This window comes from Candoia aspera, chromosome 10 (genome assembly GCF_035149785.1).
Source record: "Candoia aspera isolate rCanAsp1 chromosome 10, rCanAsp1.hap2, whole genome shotgun sequence".
Taxonomy (NCBI): Eukaryota; Metazoa; Chordata; class Lepidosauria; order Squamata; family Boidae; genus Candoia; species Candoia aspera.
The window spans coordinates 5,231,615-5,248,861 of NC_086162.1; the positions used below are offsets into that span (position 1 = coordinate 5,231,615).

The following is a 17,247-nucleotide window of genomic DNA, read 5'->3' on the forward strand; positions in this document are numbered from 1 at the left end:
CCCCTCTCCCTCAAGCTCTCCTTGCAAGACTTTTCTATCAGTCTTTTCATCAACTTTGTTGACTTTCACAGCATCTCTTCCAGCTTTCCTGAACCTTTCTTTAAATGTGTCCAGAATCGGACACAGTACTTGAGGTGGAATCTGGCCAAGACAAAATGAAGTGGAATTATTACTTCCCGAAACTTGAAACTGAACTTCTGTTGATGTAGCCTGAAGCTGATTGGCCCCCTCACACTGCTAGTTCACATTCAGTTTATAATCATTAATACATTTCCAAAAATATTACTACTGAGCCAGATATCCCATTACTTTTGCTTTTTTTTCCCTCCTGTGTCAAAAGGCATTACAACTTCTATTACATTAAGCCTGTCCCTCTAACTTCTCAAGGTCATCTTGAATTTCACCTGACTCCCATCCTACCCAATTTTCAGTTATCTGCAGGTTGAATAAGCATTCTCTTCACCTCTGAAAAGCTGAAGAGTATGAAATTCAGGACTGAGCTTTGTGGCTCTCCAATCCATGCCTCACTCCAGTTTGATGAGGAAGCATGAATGAGGGAGCATTTTTTAACACAATTTTTAAGTTGGCTGTGTATCCACTGCCATGCCATCCGGCCCATGCTTAAACAGGCTTGCTAATCAGAATTTCACAGAGAACAACCTCAAATGCTTTGCTGAAATAAAGACATGTTATTTCACAATGTGCTACGGAAATTATCTGTTTCAAAAGAGGGAGAAGGTTAGTCTGCCTTGTTCTTGAGACAATTATGCTGACTACTAATTATTGCTGCATTACTCTGAAAGTGAGCATAGATTAATTGCTTTACTTTACCACTTGCTCTAGAAACCTCGCAGGTATTGAAGTCAGCTTGGCTAGTCTGTGGTTCCTGGGTCTCCCATTCCCTTCTTTTTAAAGACAGGAATGTCATATGCCCATCTCCACTCATCTGGCATCTGTTTTCCAGGACACCTCAAACATAGTGCCTAAAGATTTGAACAAAGCACTACAAGATTCTTAAGTGTTCTAGGATGCAATTTGTCTGGCCAGGAGATTTAAACTCAGTCAGAATTCAGGTATCACCTGAACACTTTTCTACCAAGCTTCAGTCCTCCTCATTCATACTGCTCTTCAATTTCCTGGTAGAACACATACTTTTTTGCTGGAGAAGACTGAACCAAAATATATGTTGAAAAGCTCTGGCTTACCTTTCTTCTTAGCATTTCTCTTTCTTAACTGGGAAGCTGGTAGACTGATTCTTTCTTTTCCTTTTCTTTTGAGCATCTCTGAAGAATTCCTTCTCAACAACCTTCTCAACAACCTTCATCCACCTCAGCTCATTCTGACTGTTCATCTTTCTGTCCAGTTCTGGCTACCTTTCTGTATCCTTCCTTGATGTGCTAGCCTTCTTTCTACTTCCTGTACATGTCCATTTTTAATTTTAGATGTTCACTAAACTTTACGTTAATCCACGTTGCTTTCTGCTATCCTCTATTTTTGCAACTGTTGTGTTCTCAGTACCTTTTTTTTTTTTTTAATTTCCAGCCACCAGGAACTCTCTTTCTCATTGGCTTCTCTTATCATGGAATCCTTCTTATCACTGTGCTGAGTTGCTTAAAATCTGTCTTTTTGGACTCCAGGGTTCTGCTGCAATCAATCCAAGTACTGGAAGCAGCACAGTAGGCATTGCAGCTTGACTTTAAAGGCCTATTCTGTTCTGTCCTATGAAGACGTGTCTGTGTCTATCTACAAAAGCTGTGTATTCCTCACTTGGCGAAGCGGCAGCTAATCCTTGGACCTTGGCATCTTTGCAAGACTGGTTGCTTAGGATTGCACTGCAACATGTTTTGCATGCCGCCGCCACCACCCCTGATCCTGTCCTAGGTATCTCAGGATAAAGCTGGAAAACCCAGGAATGGTACAGCTGAAGTAGATGGACGAGTGGCAATACCATGTCTTTTAATATTTGGGGCTATCTCAAAGTAGTGCCCATAGGGACCTCACTTGGCTACTGCCAAGCTCTGTGCCTCACCTTATCAAAAAATGGGCAGGAAGGTCTCCTCCTGCAAAGCAACAGCCTTGTCTTTCCGAGAATGCCAGAGCTTCACATAAGTATTCTTCAAAAATGAAATGGCAGGTGGCTTTGTTTGGAAGTTTGTCCAGAAAAGGCTTGGGGGTGAGGATTATCAGCGAGCATCCATAGGGAACAACCTCATGAGACTATCTTCTGGCCCATGAGCATTTTGTGACTGTTGATGCCCATTATCAATTAAATTTATATCACTGCCCATCCTGTTTGGGGGAGATGGGTGGTGATATAAATTTTAATAATAATAATAATAATGGTAGCCATTTTATTGAGAGCATGCACAACGTCCTCTGAAGTTTCCAAATGTACCTCCTACCCCAAAGAAGGTGAGCATCCCTAACGTAATACTCGATTCTAAACTTCCTCTTTCATCAGTTCATGTTTCTGAGATGTTTCTATGGTTCATATTTCAACAAACTCTTGCCATCTCTTCGGCCTTCTCTAGTCCGATGCTGTCTATATATGTGGAATACTGAAGGCCCTACAGGGTAGACCAGATCAGGAAACAGATGCCATGTAGGTCTAAAACAACCTTTATTAGAATGGCTATAGAAACAGAATCTTGCAAGTTTGAATGTGCTTCTCCGCTCTCTCTTTTATCTTCATGTGAATTAGAGGGGCGCTGTCTTGGGCATTTTTGTAAATCTCTACCTTTGTATGGGCTTAAAGGTAAAGGTAAAGGTTTCCCTTGACTTTAAGTCCAGTCGTGTCCGACTCTAGGGGGCGGTGCTCATCTCCGTTTCAAAGCCGAAGAGCCGGCGTTTGTCCGTAGACACTTCCGTGGTCATGTGGCCGGCATGACTACATGGAACGCCGTTACCTGCCCGCCGAAGCGGTACCTATTAATCGACTCACTTTTGCATGCTTTCAAACTGCTACGTTGGCAGGAGCTGGGACTAGCAACAGGAGCTCACCCCGTCACGCAGATTTGAACTGCTGACCTTCCAATCGGCAAGCTCAGCAGCTCAGCGGTTTAACCCGCAGCACCACCACGTCCCTCTTGTATGGGCTTAAGCCATGTTTATCTGTTTGTTGCCTTGGTAATAGATCTTCCCTCTCTCCATCAGGACCATCCTCTACTCTTTCTACAAACATGGAAGTGTCTGCCAGGGCTGATGTCAAGGGGACACAAAAGATAAACACAACATTGTACCACTGGAACACAAGCCAGGCCTCTTCTGTACACCCATCATGATGTTTCACACACGTATGAAAGGGGCAGAGTTGGCAGCACAATGGCACAAAACTTTTTTTTTTATCATTTTGGACAAATGCATTGGCTCCTGCAGATGCCTCTAAATGCATTTGTTTTGGGAGGATTTGCTATGATTCCAATACCTCTCCTCCAGATATGTTGGATGATGGAAATTTTAGTCCAACACATCTAAAGCCAGCAAATTTTCAGGCAGCTGTGTTTCATGCATGGAGAACAATTGTTGTGTCTGGAGGGATGATGTATCAGCTGCCTTCCTTCAGGATTAGCCAGGTCATTGTTATAAGCCAAGTGACTTCATTTGCATAGCAATGTGCTACACCTGGCTAGTTTTAGCCTCAGCCAGTTTCTTTGTGGCTTCGTCTGTTGTGTGAATTCAGATCACTTGGGCAGTCTGTAGATCTATGGAAATCGGTTACTTCACCGATCAGATGAAGCATGGTGTATGCTCAGACACTGATTTGGGGAGTCAGCTGAGCTAGGCCAGCAGGACATGGCCTGATGCTGGGTCAACCCTACTACCCATCTGGCTGGTACTGGCTGCTTTGATGGGCAGTGAGTCACCCAGGTTTCAGTTGAAACAGGTCATTCTTTTTTTTTTTCCATTGAGTTTCCAGGAGATTAAATGTAGGACCTTCTTTCTTGCAAACTCACGCTCTCTGTCACTGAGCAAGACACCATCTGCACCTGCCATATATCACCATTCAAAGTGCATTTCCAATGAGGTTACAGACACCACCATTATAGCCTCAATATATCTCTCACGCCTTAGGGACAGATGTCATGCTAGGAGTCCTGCTAGTTGCTGACCTGTAATTAAAAGGGATTATTGGATATCTGGAGCAATAGCTTGGAAAGCTCGGGTGCCTTTCTTGTTTTGGAAATAAAAAGCCGGCTGAAATCCTTTGATCGCATTGACCAAAGGTCGATGCAATTCCATCAGGGGACAAAATTTATATGCCAATGTAAGGTGTACTTTAACAGGATCAGAATTATAAATATTGGTTTAGGAAGAAAAAGAAAAAGAAGCTGTAATGCCTGTTGCCATCTTGACTCTAAGATGTTCAGAAACTTGAGCAAAGAGACCTTCCCTTTACCTTACAGATTGACCCTTGCCTGCTGAAAAGCAGCAATTTTTCTTTTTAAAAAACTTGGATCCTACTGCAAATTAATGCCATCCTCTTAGAAGCCTTGTATAAAATAGCCTAGGCATGTAAGAATGAACAGCATTCTGCACATGTCTAGCGGTGCTTCACTTTTTATTATTCCACTATTTATTTCACCTGGATAACAGCCAGTATCGAAGTTGCATATATTTCAAGCCTTCCGAATACATTATACGGGCTACCTTTGTAAATCTTAACTCCCTTCAGGTTGGGCAGTTGAATTGTTAGTGCATTGTGAGAGACCAAACCTGAAAAATAGGTATTTGCTTACAGGTAGTTCTCACTTAACAACCATTTGTTTAGTGACAGTTTGGATTTATGACAATGCTGAAAAAACTGACTTACAGCCGGTCCTCACACTTATGACAATCACAACATCCCCGTGGTCATGTGATCATGGTTTGGGCGCTTGGCAACTGGTTTGCATTTATGACCGTTGCAGCATCCCATGGTCATGTGACCCCCATTTTCCACCTTCCCGGCCAGCTTCTGGCAAGCAAAATCAATGGGGAACTGTGTGAATCACTTAACAACCATGTGGTTCACTTAACGCCTGCAGTGATTCACTTAACAACCACTGCAGAAAAGGTAGTAAAATTGGTTCAGATTCACTTAATGATCCTTTCGCTTAGCAACCAAAATTGTGATCATTAAGCAAGGACTATCTGTAATGCATGTTGACATCTTCTGCTCCATTGTTTACCCTCTGGTTCCTAGTGGGGGCCCTAGGGAGGAGATGGGGGGGCAGAATCCCTGGCTCAAATTAAGCTATTGGTCAATAGGAGATCAGAAATGTGAAAGCGGAAGACCATATTTTTGTCCGTGTCCTGCAAGATCCAAATGTCCCCCTCAAGTCCCTTAGGGTTTCCCCGACTTTCCTCTGTTTTCCCAGCCATTCTAAAATTGTTTGTTTAATCCAGGCCAGTGGCCATTGGGAATAGGTGTGTGCACTTTCAGGCTTGGCTAGCCCAGAGAAGGCTGTTTGCTCTCCTCGCCTGGTTCCTGTTTTGCTGGGGTGATTCATGAGCCCAGGAAACAGAAAAAAGCACAAGTGGAAGGAAGATGGATGATCCAGAGCAGACCTCCAAGAAGGTAGTGGTGAGATCAGTTTGCATCCAGACCCAGGGCTGCGATGGAGGTGGGAGGGCCAAGAGCTGGCAGTTCAGGCCTCGCTCGTTAACTGGATAGGAAGTGGGCGAGGGGACGAGAGGAAAAATTCCACCCACACAGAAAGAGTAGCTGATGTGGAAACCATCTGAGCAGTGATACCTTCTGCAAAGATTTATCATTGTCCGTGGCCGGCCGTAGTCTGGGAAACGTTTATCTGAAGTTATTGCTGCAATCCAGCTGCAGAAAGGATCTTGCGATCTTTCTCTCCTGTGATGTGGGGAAACGCAAGTGGGCGGCAATAACAGTTGGCGAAGCATGATGGGAGTGCGGCTCCAGCCAAGTTCCAGAGAGAGGAATCATGCTTGCAAGCTAGACCTGCAAAGCAGAAACCAGGTGGAAGGACCTACCGGGGGTTTGGTGGCCCTCTGCTAAGCTTTCAGCTGGATCAGCCATCCTGGGTCCTACAACATCCCTTCTTAACTTTTTTTTTATACGTAATAACTTTATTAATTTTTAAAACAAAGAGATAAAATCTAAGAGAAACTAATAAAGAGAAAGAGAACAGAATTAGAAAAAGGAATAACTCCCAACTCCTTTTACAACAGCTATAAGTAAAACTTACTCTGAGGTCACAACATAACATCCATTTCTTCTGTTGTCAACCAATATTATTAACCGTCAAATCCGTATATCATAATTTCATTCTTTTCTGTTTCACGCAAAAAGTCCAAAAGGGGCTTCCAATTTACTGTGAAATTAGTCAATGCCTTTTCTCTAATCAAAGCTGCCCATCTCGCCGTCTCAGCCAACTCCATCAACTTTACCGTCCGTCAACTCTACCGTAGGAAGAATGGATGCATTACAACGCCCATCATTCTCTGCCAGCCCAGCCAGAAGCTTGCTGACTAGGGGGGTCAAGGGGACTTGAATTGCACACCCAGGTCCATCAAGGCAATGTCTGAGCCTTGCCTGTAACTGTGATTTGTACATACCGTCTATTTTTCTGCCCCCTCCCCATTGGTAACCATTTATATTCACAAGGTCTCCTCACGCACACAGGGTCGATGAGGGCATCTTTCCCTAACACAGAGAACTTCTGCAGGCTTTTTAAATGCAAATTCCCCCAGTGTCTGCTTTCTTTTTAAATGTGACAACTCTTGCTGGTTGCACATAATTTTGCGTTCTGCACCTTTCGTCCCCAGATTTGGGCAGGGTGGGGGCTGGATTTTTCTGCATGGATATTTGATAGGATAAAAAATAACATTCACAGGCTTTTGTGTTGCTACTCATCTATTTGTTAAGTCCAGGGAGAGTTCGCATTCCGTGGAATTTGTGGTGTGATTCTTGCAGATGCCTCATCTGCCATTCCAGTGTCGCCACAATGGAATGGCTGTTGGTCTGGCAGGTGCCGCCACCTTTTGTTTTTGCCATCTTAGGCTGAAAGCTAAGCAAGCCTCTGGCAAGGGTTAGGGTTCTTCATTCTTTTATTATCCCTCTGATTCACTGGACCCTGTTTTTCATTCCTGCATTCCAGTTTAACCAGGAGAACTTCTAAAATTAATTCCAGAAACTGGAGCATGCACCATCTGACCTGGTTTGCCATTGCTTCAGTTCATCACCCCCCTTTTCCTTCTCTGTGTTCTTGGTCCCTGGAGGAAGATGGATCATGGAGGAAAAAATGGAGGAGTTTGGTGATGGTGGTTCCTCTGCTTTTGGTATGCCTGTTGTTCTTCGTAAGCCATATTGGCTGAACTCCATGCAAAAAGGCCTCAACAGAACACATACAAATTATTTGCTTATTTGAAAGTGAGTTTTGCTACTTCCTCATCCCTTGAAGTGGCTTATAGGGCAGCTTGCAAAATCAGCAATGAGACCATTTTTGTGCTCACAATCTGAAGAAGCAGACATAAAAGGAGAATGTTTGGAAGGAGGAGGGGAGAAAAGCAGGTTCAGGCCTAACTCTGTACCTGTGAAAGGGTTCCATCTGCAGCTCTTCTTGTCTTAGGGTAAGGTACCCAGTTGCCTTCAAGGTCCTCCTGGCAGACAAGAGGTGCTGGCCCTAGGATCAGAACCGGGGCCAGCAAATCTAGTCCTTCAGCTCCGCAGTCCTGGAGTGGCATCTTATCAAGAAATAAAGAAAAGGGAAGAAAGAAATGTAACCTTAAGAGAAGGACCCACAATGCACCCAATCGTATCAAGACTTGATAGTTTGCTGTGCTCTGATAGATGTAGGAATCTGAAACTCTAACAGGTTGCATGTCATTGTGCTCCATAGAACAATAAGGGATAAAAGTGGAATCCTTGGTGCAGTGATTGTACTTCGGAAGCTAAAAGTGTTCTTGGGTTAGATCAACTACATGGATCGATCCATGCAGTTTCCTCAACAATGGTACAGAACTAGCTTGCCATTGCCTTCATCCTGGAAGTATTTCTGACTTCCCACTCTAACTTACAGCTCTGATATTTCCTACTTATCTCCCATGTCATTATTAACTTGGCATGTCCCTGCTTAACTTTTAAGATCAACCATGGTCAGCTAGATGCTGCCATCTTCTAGAGTTGTAAAGTCTGAGCTGAGTCTGAGTCCTCATGTCTTCGTCAGAACATGGAGTGAGTTTACCACTGCCACCTTCTTGCGTGTTATCTTGGCTTCTCAATAGAGTCTGTAGTATTGGAATTCCCTGGTGGCCTGTCATCCAAATATTAACCAATACCAACCCTGCTTAACTTCTGAGCCCAGAAAAGATTGGCCTGTTGAGACTACATACTTCCTGTAATTCCCAAGTGCTGGATCTAATCTGGAGTTAAAATTGTATTGGGGTTTATATTTTGAGGTGGTCTGGTCTAGCCTTAACCACTAGACCAAACTGTAAGGTTGGATTGTAAGATGCTCAGAGCTGGTCAAGGACCAGAGCAACATATAACGTGATAAAATATATTTTGGCAACATCCGTCCCATTGAAACTATAATCCATAGCTGTCAGTTTGTGCACTGTTTAGTGTGTGATAAGATTTATGAGCCAGTGGCCAATTTTGTATTTTAAGAGTCAAGAGTTCTTGATTCTCTCAAGCTTCTGAGGAGCAGCTTGTCTGTGATGTCTTCTCTGTCAAGGTCAGGTGATGCTTGGGGATGTTTGTAGCACAAAAGCTTGGAAGAAATATCTAGTGGTGATCATGTTGCAGGATGGATCATCATTAATCGGCAATGTTGCAAGAGAGGGAAGAATTCCACAGATGAAATCAATGCCTCCTTACTTTGGCTTCCAAATCTGCTAATTCTGTCTGGTTTCGATGCATTTTGAATGTCTGGAGAAACAAACACAGATGTTAGTAGCTGCTGTAGCTACTGGAGCAAAAAAAATAATAATGGACAGCTTTTTAGATTTTCTGAGCTGCCATGACCTCATTATAGTCATATTTCAAAAATATTATTTGTTTTTTAGATGGGAAGGGGAAAAAAAGTCTTCTAAATTGTTTTTGGTTGCCAACCACAAAAGTAACTTTCATAATGTCCTGGCACAACAAGCAGTGATGAGAAAGGAGTCTTTATTTCTCATATTTATTCCTGAATGTGCCTCTCTCTATATATCACTTTCCAGGGCTAACTCACATGATGAATGAAAGCAAACACAAAATGTAGAATTATAATTCAATAGGCATCAAAGTCCATCAGAAAGATGGTCCTGAAGAGTAGAGAAAAACAGGAAAATCAGATATCCTGCCATTGCATGACACTGACCTGGGAAATGAGAAGACAATCTCATCATCTTCTCAGATGTTGCTCCAGACTGCCTGGGAACATGGCTGTGACACCTTTCCAAGGAGAGGGAGAGAGAGAGAGGGAGGGAGAGAGAGAGGGAGAGAGGGAGGGAGAGGGAGAGAGAGAGAGAGAGAGAGAATTTGGTGTTGGCAGGGTTGTGCACAGGCTGTGGTCAAAAAAGACAAGATAGTGGCCAAGGTGGAGCAACTGAAGCTTCACCACTTTTTATGTATGTTGGTTGTATGATGCCCATAAAAAATGGGTGTTTGCCATTCAGTTTCCTGGGGGTTTGTAAAGCTTGGAGGTTTTTGTAATCAGTCCAAACCTCAAAGGGATAACGAGCACCCTCTAGCAAATGCCTCCAGTGTGTGAGAGCAGTTTTTACAGCAAAAGCCTCTTTTTCCCAAATGGGCCAGTTGTGCTCAGAGTCTGAAAATTTGCGTGAGAGGTATACGCAGGGGCGGGGAAAACCTGTTTCATCTTTTTGAACCAAAACTACCCTGATAGCTGAGTCAGAAGCATCTGCTTGCACAATAAAGGGGTAAGTTAGGTCTGGGTGAGCTAGAATGGGTTCTCTAGTAAAAAGAAGCTTTAAATGGTCAAAAGCGGTTTGACAATCAGAAGTCCAGGCAAGTCTAGCCCCTGGGGAGGTAACTTTCTGGTTTTACCACCTCCTTCTACTTTTCAACAAGTCAGTTAGAAGCAAAGCAATTTGAGCAAATTGGGGGATAAAATTTCTATGGAAATTCGTGAAGCCTAGAAAACTTTGAAGTTGCCTCCTGGTGCGAGGGGGTTCCCACCCCATGATGTCTTGTACTTTGGCAGGATCCATTTCTACACCCTTGGAAGAAATACAATAGCCCAAATAGTCCAGCTGGGACTTGTGGAACTCACGTTTAGAGAGCTTGGCATACAGCTTAGCATCTCTCAGTTTGCACAAGACTTTCTTGACAAGCTGAACGTGGTCTTTGAAGTTGTCAGAATAGATTAAAATGTCATCCAAGTAAACCAGGACCCCTTTGTACAAATGTTCATGGAGGACCTCATTGATATATTGCATAAACACTCCAAGGGCCCCCGCCAACCCAAATGGGAGGACTTTGTATTGATAGGAACCCAGAGGGCAGTTAAATGCCATTTTCCATTCATCCCCTCCCAAATTCGAATTCTAAAGTAGGCTTCCCTGAGGTCAAGTTTGGTGAATACTTTTCCTTTCGATAGGTGTGATAGCATGTCTTTCATTAAGGGGAGAGGGTATTGATCATTTATTGAGATGGCATTTATTCCATGATAATCCGTGCAGAGTCTCAGAGAGCCATCCTTTTTCACCCGGAAGAGCACCAGGGCTGCCAAAGGTGAATTGGCAGGCTCAATGAACCCCCTAAGTTTTTGTCAATGAATTCTCTGAGAACCTGTTTCTCAGTTTCTGACATAGCGTACATTTTTGGCTTGGGTAGGTTAGCCTTTGGGTCAATTTCAATGGCACAGTCAGTTTTCCTGTGAGGAGGCAATTGGTCACACTCTTTTTCATCGAACACGTCCAGAAAGTCAATATACTCAGGTGGAATGCCAGGCTGTGCCATAGAATTCTGTGGGTGTGGTTGAGGAGGGGTGTGGTTGAGGAGGGTGCTGGCCATATTCTGCCCAGTGGGTGGTACAGTAAAGAGGTTGTCAGCCCCATTGTTAAACAGTAAAGCACCTGAGTCCCAGTCAATTTGTGGTTTTCTACTCTTTATCCACGGGAGTCCCAGGATGATAGAATAGTTGGCAGTAGGGGCCACAATAAGTTGCAAGGTTTCTTTATGCCCCCCCCAACCTCATGACCAAAGTCTCAGTTCAGAATTCAATGGGAACCCTGCGGGCAACAGAACCGTCCATCTGGGTGAAAATAATTGGATGTTTAAGTCTTTTGATTTTAAGGCTCAGTGTGTCAATTAGGGCGGGGTGTATTAAGCATTTTGTGCACCCTGAGTCTAGCATAGCTGTCAGACAGGCTTTGTGCCGGGTTCTTAAGTTTTTTAGTTCTACTTTCACCAGCAAGGTGGGGCAATCATCACTCACCAAAGGGTCTTCTTTGTCGTCTATCTCCAAAGTAGGCATGTTGCGCCCTGGAGTTTCCACCTGCTTGCGGGTGCGATTTAGAACAGGTGAAATTTGTTTCCCGCTGGCTCCAGTTCCTCCTGTTCAGAGTCTTCGCCAGAGTCAATCAGGGGCTTTACCCCTGGATCCTTTTGGGCTAGCGCTGTTGCAGCAGCTGCCTTGCATCTAGTTGGTGGGGTTTTAGCCAGTTTGGTTCCTCCTTTCGGTGCATCGGACTCCCCGCGTGGGCATTCTGCTGCTCTGTGGGTGTCCTTCCCGCATTTGAAATAGCTGCCTCTTTTCCCTGGGCAGTCTTTCGAGTCCTCCTTGTCACGGAACAGTTTTTGCTGAGTGAAGGGAAATTGACCTGGAGCTACGGTATTCTTTCCCATCGTTTGCGCTCGGAGTTGCCAACGGAATTGGTATTGGGTATTCTCCACCTCCCCTGCTGGGCAGATCCATTCTTTCAAGGTGGAGGGGTCTCCGTGGCAGAGCGCCCATCTCAGGATTTCTGGCTGCAAGCCCCCTTTGAAGTAATCAATCTTAGTGGTTTCTGACCAGTCCATAACTTTTCCAGCAAGAGCTTTGAACTCCATGGCATACTCCTCCACAGTTCTTCCCCCTTGCCTAAGTTGCTGGATACCCGTCTTCACCCTCATCTTGTTGAGTGTGTCCTCAAACTGGTCTCTCAGTGCCCTCATGAAGTCTCGCAGGCTGTTCTGCTCCAGGGCCATGGCATCATGCAGTTGCACAAACCATTCCACCGCAGGTCCCCGAAGCCTGGCGCCAACCTGGCTCACTTTCGTGTACTCAGTGGGAAAGCAAGACCCATATTCCTTCACGTTGGTCAAGAAGAACGCCAACTGTCATGGGACTCCATTGAACTTAACTTGTATGTCCTTCGGGGTCGCAGCCGGTGTTGCCCCGCTGAGCAGAGCTCTCTCCCAGTCACCTTGGCTCTCTGGGTGGCCTCCACTCCGCCGGCACCTCACTGGGGATTCAAAATCCCGGGTTGGGGTTAGGGTACGGTGTCTTCCTCATGAGTCTGGCAACGCCACTCTGGATAGCTGAGTTGAGATCTCTGCCAAGGGGTACGCCATGGTCTCCAGGGTTCTCAATACCAGCTGCAACACCACTTCCATAGCAGATATCCTCTCCTCCAGGCTCCACATTTCTTGCAGAGTTCCATTGGCATCTGGTATGGTCCCATGCGACCCCAGACTCTGCACCCTTACTTGTGCCTCCATGGGTGGAGGGGCTCTTCTCTCTTCCTCTCTGGCACTGGGCTGGGAAGGACCCATCTGTGGTTCTTCTATGATAATGCTTGGCGTCTGAGACTCTCTCACAAAGTCGAGGGAGTGGAGGGCACTTTCCAACTCCATAGCATTGAGCCAGGGTTCCATTGCGCACTCGCTGTCCCCACTCCCCAAGCTCTCCTCCATCTCAACTTTTTCTTCTTCCACTTTGGCATACAGCGCGGTCCTCTCTGGTGACAGTAAAGGCGATGGCTGCTTAGCCCGGGATTTTCCATGTTTAGGCATGATTCGCCAACTCTCAGCTGATTACTTGCTCAGGAAGAGTTTTTGAAAAGATGGATTTGCAGCTTAATGTCAGTACCTGATCATTCGAGCATTCACACAATCACAGTCAGGAGGCTGTGATTCCTTTAACTGTTTTAATGAAACGTAATGAACGGTACAGAAGGCAAGCTGCGAATAAAGAGTTCCCGCTCAACCCTAACTTTAAAAACTACATCCCCTTAGTTAGTCCCCTTTCCCATGGAACCATGTCACTCCCCCTCCCATCCAGATGGTATTCCTGGCATATCTCAAGCCCGTGTCCTTGATGTCTGCCACAGCCATAATAAACCACTTCACACTCCAACTTCACACCTCCTCCCATCTGGCAACACGGAGTCCATTCCTTGGAGAAGGAAATGATGGGAGATGCTCCGATAAGGGGTTTTGTAAAACCTTTGATCAGGGGGATCTGACGGGGTGGAACTTTGATTACACTGTTGTGACCACCATCCTAACTTTTTTGACCTCACCATGTGAACATACCTCTCCCAGGGCAGTTTAGCATGCTTCCTTCACTTAGAGCAGGTTCTTCTATTACATTGGTGGATGTTAAATCGAGCCCCGCTTTCTTTTCCTGATGTGCTTGTTGAATTTTCCTACTGCTGCACTCAACCTTTGCCCTTCGGCCCTTCTGTTCTGTTTGCTGACACAACACGTTGATCAAGGTCAGCTGCAAACTTAGCAGCTGCATTTCCACCACTGGCTAAATTCACACATCCCTTTTGGTTGTTGCGTAATTGTGGGGCTTTCAAAATGTGCATAGCCTAGCAAAATAAAAAATTTAAAAGAAGCGGAGTTCTTCTTGTTCCCCACTATGGACAATTCCATCTTCTAGTAGGGGTCAAAAGAGGCAAGATGGCAGATGTTCATCCTGATCCAAGCTGCACCCCTCTTGACACATGTACAAAAGGTAGAGGACTTGCATCATGGCACCACCTCTGCCATATGGCATTGTTTGACCTCCTCTATGGACACCACTGGCTATGGGCTTTTGTAAAGGGCCCTCTGAATGAATGAAAGGCCCCTGGAACTCAGTCTTGGCCTAGAACAGTGTTTCTCAACCTTGACAGCTTTCAGATGCATGGACTCCAACTCCCAGAATTCCCCAGCCAGTGCCTGCTGGCTGGGGAATTCTGGGAGTTGGAGTCCACACATCTGAAAAGTGCCAAGGTTGAGAAACACTGGCCTCGAGGAAGAAATGATTGGATGGCCTGATCAAAAGCATTTATTTCAGGCCAGCCAATGAGGAAATACATGGTTGAGTAATCATCTATCTTTACATATATTTAATCCATTTTATTTAAGGAAATTGGCAATGCTGTCCCTGGGTGCCCCTTTTTCAGATCCCGAAGAGTAAGAAAGACAATTGCCATTAAGCAAGGAAAAGCCAGCCTTTATTAAAAGAAAATACCATCATTCATATTTAATGTTTGATTTCTTCAGTGGCCAGAAGCAGAACCATTACCAAAGAAATAAACAAGTGCGGCCTTCATTCACAACCTTGTCAATTAAAAGGGCCTCCCAGAATAAACCAAAGCCGTTCTTGATTAATTTGCCAACAACACTTTTTTTTTAAAAAAAAATCCCCTCTAACAAGTGGATGTTATAACAGACCAGTACATTTCTTTCCCTCCATCCTATGTGGCTGATCTCCATGAAATGCAAGAACCTTGCTTGGGGGTTTGCTAGACAGAAAGTGGCATTATATCAAGTCAGGGATGGAAACAGAGAGACAACCGGGTGTGGTTTCTGGCATGATCTTGGATTTTCCTTCCACTCATCTTGTGTCTTGTTAGCCCAAGCCATCTCTCTGTGCTTGTTGGTATATGGGAGAAAGAGCAGGGTAGAAGGATAAAGAAAGGAAGATGGGAGGCAAGGAAAATAGCCAAGTCATATAAGACCCACGGTGGGAAGAACTGAAGCTTCCAAGACATCGCTCTTCTGCTACTAGCAGATCTCTCTGGGGAGGATGTGCCACCTTTGGGGTGCCATTTTCTTGGCTGCTGCACCCTCATTTGTACTTAGTGGGGGCATCCCAGAAAAATGCCTCTGTTGAGGATCACAAAGAGTTTTTCCTCGATACCAAAAAAACCCAACTCTATTGGCATGACACATGCTGCTTCATTGCCAGTCCTTCCCCTGCCTTGATGGTCCTCCAAAGTCATGGGTGACAAAACCAGGCAGATTTTACAACCTGGCTGCTGCTTTTGGTGGGTGTTGGAATAAGTGGGGAAATGCTACTTTAAGACTGATATTACTACTTTTGTCTGTCTCCTTCATGGGCTGGGATTGAGATGATGGCAACCTTAGGGGAATAAGGCTGGAGGAAAGAAACTTACAAGGGCATGTTGGTGCCTTCCTTGGGAAGACTCAAGTTCAGATCCCTTAGCCATGGAAGCACCTGGGGTGACTTTGGGCCAGTCACTTTCTCTCTGCCCTACCACTCTCAGGGGGCTGTCATTGGGGGAAAATGGGAGGAGGGAGTTATGTCTGCCTTCTTGAGCTCCTGACTGAAAGACAGGATATCAGTCTAAAAATCTAAACAGGATATAAATCTAACAAATCATTCAATGTGGAGGTATAGTGAAATTCCATTTAACCAATTCTTCAGGTAACCAGAATATCAGATGCTTAGAACTGTAAAGGTAAAAAGCACCACACCTTCACTGAACTAGAAATGGGCAAGTGGAGCAAGCAAAAACCAGCACAAGAAATCTGAATCATTCCCATGAACACCTTTTGGGCCTTATTTTATTCTAGGGGAAATTACTGAGCTGCTGTCAAAGGCAAACCACATGTATCATGCAGTAAATTAGGCTACTGCAACCCAGAAGCTGTCCCAGAATTCTCAGCAATAGCTATGCTGACTGGGGAATTCTGGGAAAGGTATTGCATCACAGCAATCTAAAAGCAAGAATGGTAGCTAGGTTATCAGGCCAAATTGGTAAAAAGCATGGCAATCTCCTGAGGGTTTTGCACATTTTTAGTGGTAATGACAGGTCAGTTTATGGTAAAACAATCAAGAAAAGATCCCAAAGTGGGACACTCATTGAATTTGTCCTTGAAGGTCCTCACAAGGTTCATATTTATTAACAGACATGAGTGCACAATGATAGGAGGACATGGTTACTTCAATCTTTAGGCAGTTCCCTGCTAGTGGAAAAGTGTAAACTTGTGATCAGTACGTAGTGATGTGTAAAGGTAAAGGTAAAGGTTTCCCTTGACGTAAAGTCCAGTCGAATCCGACTCTAGGGGGCGGTGCTCATCTCCGTTTCTAAGCCTTGGAGCCGGCGTTGTCATAGACACTTCCGGGTCATGTGGCCAGCATGACGACTCGGAACGCCGTTACCTTCCCGCCGAAGCGGTACCTATTGATCTACTCACATTTGCATGTTTTCGAACTGCTAGGTGAGCAGGAGCTGGGATTAACAACGGGAGCTCACCCCGCCGCGCGGTTTCGAACCGCCGACCTTCCGATCGACAGCTCAGCGGTTTAACCCGCAGCGCCACGGTTGCCTATTCTAAAACACCATCAGACTCATGAGCAGGAATTCAAAGTTATCTGATTTATTAAAGAATAGTATGCAGGATCACAGAGAAAGCTGAGAATGATGAAAGCGCGCCAAATTCAAACTAAAAACCCTCGGTGCAAATGAAATCCCTCCCCCCGGAGAGTCTTCTCAAGTTCACAATCCCAGGTGCTCCTAACGGTTTCTGATGGTCTGCAGGAAAAGTCCTTGAACAGAGAAAATAACCCAAACACATTCCATTGTACTGATTTCACATACAGAGCTTGGTACAAGATCTCACAGCAGCTTCCTCTCAAACAGAAACGCGCGTCAGCGCCATGGCATGGGAAACGTTACGATGTATAAACTACATTGAATCAGTGAACATGACACGATGGACCTGTGGGTGCAAAAGAAGAATACATTTGTGATGTAAATGTACGGGGTTGGGAGGGGGTGTGCAGATGTACATTTGTGCTCATTTATCAGTCTGCAGACATGTGCACAAATCTATCTGGAGCACTCTTCTCACCCAATTCCCTTGTTCAAGCATGTTGGGCAAAGCAGAAAGAGATCTTTTCTGAGACTCTGTAGGAAAACTGCTAGAGCAATCAAAGGTTGGTCCTGTGGTTGGTGATCTGCCCTTGCACTGATACAGAGGACCCTTCTCAGCATCTTGGTTTCTCCTCTGAGTGACTCCCCAGATGGTATGGTCGAAAGGCAGAAAGTCTCCTCTGTTCCTCT

At 44.9% G+C, this 17,247-nt stretch overlaps 1 protein-coding gene across 1 annotated transcript in view; it reads left to right on the top strand.

The window, feature by feature from the left end:
- The window catches only part of COL16A1 (collagen type XVI alpha 1 chain), a 178,165-nt gene that overhangs the window by 33,897 nt on the left and 127,021 nt on the right, over window positions 1–17,247 (top strand). The window lies entirely within an intron of this gene.